Below are 4,681 nucleotides of genomic sequence, written 5' to 3'. Positions count from 1 at the left end.
CTTTTTCTCCAGAGCAATAAGATGCACTAAATCTCAATTTAGTCTCCTTTTAAGTTTCAGAAGAGATCTCAACAAGCTCTAATATAATTCTCAGAGTTTCTCAAATGTTATGTCTCTTTGTGATATCATGCAGAGAAATCAGAGAGCTCTCTCTATAAACTCAATCTATTCTCATTCTAGCTTCAGTTTATCCATCTCATACTAAGCTCAGACAGAACAAATGAAGAGCTCTCCAAAAGCACTCATTGATTTCTCAGACTGAGATCAATGTTTTGGTTGTTTTTAATCATGTTGACTTTATTGTAATCCACATGATTTTTTTTATTTTTAATTATGTATAGCCTAACTGTACTCAGAATGAATTGATTGAACATTTATGATTGTAGGTTGCAAAGACCTTCTGCTTTTATATTAATTACATTTTCTATGAATAATTGTAAGTATTCCAATGCACATCATTCAGGTTTTTTTTCATGAACCACATAAAACGTAAAATAAAAACAACAGTCATTTATTGTTAATTTGAGAGCAATAAAGTTACTATTTCAACAAAGTCCAATGAAGTCCAATGTGAACTTTGAACCCAGTAGATGATGCAGCCCTAACGTCAACATTTCATTGGGAGAGAGCGCCATCAGTCACAATTGCTGCATCATGATTGGTCATTGATTGGCACTAAGTCTGACTGACGTGAAGCCTTACGTTAACGGTTGGAGTGCGCCAGTGCGGGAGCCATGTGCGGGAGGCAGAAGGAAAAAAAAAGAAGGTAAGCGATATCTTTGTAAAGCGTAATTTGGGTAAAACTTTGCAAACATGTAGGTGGCAAGAGTTTATGTTGGTTGAGGTGGTTTTCGAAGAAACTGGTCGGCACATGCGGCTAATAGTGAAGCTAACTTAGCTAGTGAGGCCCGGACCACACGTGGCCATGAACTTATTATGATTAACTGTTAGCTAAGGTTAACTGGTTAATTTATTGTGGTAATATCTTTATGTAAAGAATATGCTCTTCGGGATTTTTTTTCACGAACAATGAAGTGAGTAAAATAATAGGCTACTGAACTGAAAAAATCTTCAAATTAACACGACGACGATTGTGATGGATTGCCTGCTAGCTGGTCATTTAGAAAGGAGTCCACATTTACCTACAAAATATGTGCCAAATTAGATTGAAGTGGCTAATGAATGTTATTTTTTCCAGTATTATCCATGTTGTTTATCAAGACTGCTCTAAACAAGGCTTGTTGTAATGGTGGATGTTTAAAAGGGAGTTCTGCAGGCAGCTGGACAGAGTTCAGCATCTCCAGCACACACCTCCAGCGTCTCAGAGCAGATCATACTGCTTATTGTTTCATGATGACTTAAACATAATTTTATATACGTATTCATGTGTTCATAAATAATTCTTCAGAATTCTGTGGGTGGTTAATCATATTTTATTATATAATTAGCAAACAAGACAGCAAGTTTGATTTGGTGATCAAATCTTAACATGATGTAGCCTATGGCATTTTTGGCAATTAAGATATTTGCATTGGAGCCTCATGTATATTCAAAGTGCTTGCTGTGGACAAAATTGTTGATGTGTTGAAATTGAAGAGGATATATCCTCTTAAAGACCATGTTTTTCAGTTCCTGAGTTGTCTGATATGGTTACAGTAACACATCTCTGTATCCAAATGTTTCAACAAGTTGCTGTACCAAATTATGAGATATAATGACATGATAAAACTAGTAACTAAAATAAGACATTGAACCACCTTTTTAAATAATTAAAATATTGTATTTTTATGTATTTAACAGAATGGATGGCCCAGCAGGAAATACCAAGAAAGAGATGCCCAAAAGAGCGCGAAACCCACCGAAGAAGATGTGTTTTTATGAACCAGACCCCGGCTCACCCAAAGATGACTCAGATGGTAATTCATTTCACTACATGGCTTAGCTAATTTTTGGCATGATTGTCATTTCTAACTTACTATGGACACTATAAAAACCAAAATCTTTGACAGTCTCTGGTCTCTTATCACTTGGATTATTATTATCTATATATTGGAAAACTTCAGCTGCAAACTTGATTTACAGGATTTTTTAAAAAGAAATGTCAAAGGTGAGAGTAACCCCCACTTGAAACTGTATGCATTTTAGTGACAGAATTTTACAACTCTATTGGTCAAATTATCACTACATTTGGGGCTGGGAAATTGATTTAAACATTTTTTATTTAAATAAAATAAAATTCTCATCAGAAAAAGTAGCAACTTTTTTCCAGGATAGGCATGAAAGTGCAAATAGGTCTCTAATTGTTGATACCTACAGAAACTCCGTTGCCGCTTTATTGTAGATTATAGAATTTAATTCTTTAAAATGTATTGACAATGTAGGGTATATGGAGGGTAATGATTCATGACCAGTTATGGTCACTATTCATAAATTATCGTATTATCAAGTTATTGATTAATCATATAGGGTTAAACAAAACCTCAGGGCATCACCTTCCTGAAGCTATGTCCTTGGGAGGCGAAAGGAATCTACTAGGAAGCTGAACAATAATTGTATAATTAAGCAATATCACACGAGAGGGAGTGCTGTTGTACTGTATATCAGCACGGGTGTGATAATCACACCTGTAAATTTAGATTTTGGTACAAAGAAAGCTAGGTTATTAAAATAACACACACACACAACACAATGTAAACAAATAGTACGATCTTAAGTTGTTACAGCCTAACCTGAGCAGCGGTGTCCTGACGTCGGTTCTTCGTCTAGCTTGATGGTAGTTACTTCTTGCTGCACCGTGACTAAGGTTTTAGCAGCTGCTATCTGGCTTTTATCTACAATTTATGTTGGCGGACTTACAGGCGTGTCTGCCTGAGGAAAGGTGTTCCCGTTATCACCCGCTGTCATGTCGCGTAGCGATTTATTTGCACCACTAGATGGCAGTACGAGACCACGAATGAATGAGAGGGTGCAGTTGCATATATCACAGTGTCTGCATGAAAGACAATAAAGCTTAAAGGACAATTCTAGGCAAAAACAACCATAGGCCATATTTTCCAAATATTTTACCTCTAGAATAATGAATGTGCAGATTTTTCTCTCAATGTCTCCTGTTATCTAGCAGATCTCTCTGTCCCCACCTCCTAGCAGCAGCAGAAAATGGAGGTAGTGCGTTCTACCGCCGTTTAGCTATTTGCAACTCACACACCACCCTTTTTATTCCACAGACAACAGCAAATAGTTATACAAACATGCAACCAGGTGTTTGTTTACCTGGAGGAGGCGGACATCTTGGAGAAATTAGTAATAATAAACGCATGCATAGACTCGCGGGAATCTTGTTGATCTCGTTGATAATAAAATGCATACAGTAATCATTAAATAATTAAATAGAATAAAAACAAAGTGAAAAGATAGAATACAGAGTGCATGATTCAAATCAAATACATTGTTATTGTAAAGTGTCGCATGAGTGAAGAAGTGTGAAGCAAATGCAAAAAGAATAAAGTTAATGCTAGTTGAAGGCTAATGTGAAGAGATTAATTTGTATCACTTCTAAGTCTAAGAGGATTAGAATTGAGACCAATAAGATATAGTAGCATGTTTAAGATTGATTTTTAGCCTGTACTGGTTTACTCAAAATCTCCTATATTTACTCTGTTCATTTTCAGGACTTTTTGTATTTTTGAGTTTTTTACTGCAGAGGAGTGCCGAAATGCTGTGGCCTTTGGGAAGCACGGGAAGGTGCCAGATGGGAAGACAGTCCTGGATAAGTTCAAAGTCAATGGGATTCTAAGTAAGTACATTGCTCATTGTTAACAATTTATGGAAATATGGAAAGGTTGTGGAAATCCATCAGTAAAAATACATAACATAAAGAAGCACAAATTATTTTCAAAAATGAATTTGTTGTAATTCTACTTTTAATTTCTAGTTTGGTTTCCCCTCTTTTTTCTGACCCTTCTCACATTCATCACAATATCTGGCCAAATTTGGCATAATTTCTGAAGTGTTTGAACCCCATGTATCACATAGCTACATTTAATGTTTTGATTGTTTCAGTGACCTCACAGTTTTGCTGAATTTCCTCGTGTGAACCATAGAGATATTTCAATGTGAATTATGTGACATCTGGATTAAAAAAAAACTCTCAATACTGTCATTGTAACTGCTGTTACATTATGCCATTTGTAATTTGTGCTTTCTTTTCTCTGTTTTTTTTCTTCTTGCAGCTTACATCATGCGCTGTAGTACCCTGGATGGATGGACACCGGTGGGGAAAAGTAAGGTCAAAAAAGCCTTCATAAACAAATGCCGCATCAGGGCCACAGCACTGTAAAGCATTGCAACCTTCGTTGAAATGTCCATGTTCAAAAAAAGGCCCTTTTAAATGTTTTAAATGCTGTGCAATGTTGTGCAATGTGCACTGTAAAGTTATGTCATTATTACAGCTACTTGAAACACAGCATCAGGGCCACAACACTGTAAAGTATGGGATGTGGCATACTGATAGACATTTGTTGAAACAACCATGTTCAAAAAAAGCCCCTGTATACAAATGCTGCCTGAGGGCCTTAAAGTGATAGTTCACCCAAGATTGAAAATTCACTCATTATCTCCTCCCCCTCATGTGGACTAAGGGCTGGGAGAAGTTTCAGAGTCCTCCGTGGCTTCTCTGAGTTAC

General features: G+C 36.4%; 1 long non-coding RNA gene across 1 annotated transcript; it reads left to right on the top strand.

Moving 5' to 3' along the window:
* The first annotated feature begins 697 nt into the window (after window positions 1–697).
* LOC146959539 (uncharacterized) lies at window positions 698–4,377 on the top strand. Its single transcript, XR_015035605.1, has 4 exons — window positions 698–766; window positions 1,801–1,916; window positions 3,669–3,793; window positions 4,230–4,377. It is a non-coding gene; the product is annotated as an uncharacterized LOC146959539 (long non-coding RNA).
* The last annotated feature ends 304 nt before the right edge of the window (window positions 4,378–4,681 follow it).

The sequence above is a fragment of the Trachurus japonicus genome, unplaced genomic scaffold (genome assembly GCF_045865225.1).
Source record: "Trachurus japonicus isolate A0001 unplaced genomic scaffold, Traja_1.0 AP031173.1".
Lineage (NCBI taxonomy): Eukaryota > Metazoa > Chordata > Actinopteri > Carangiformes > Carangidae > Trachurus > Trachurus japonicus.
This window is presented reverse-complemented; position numbering and strand designations above follow the sequence as displayed.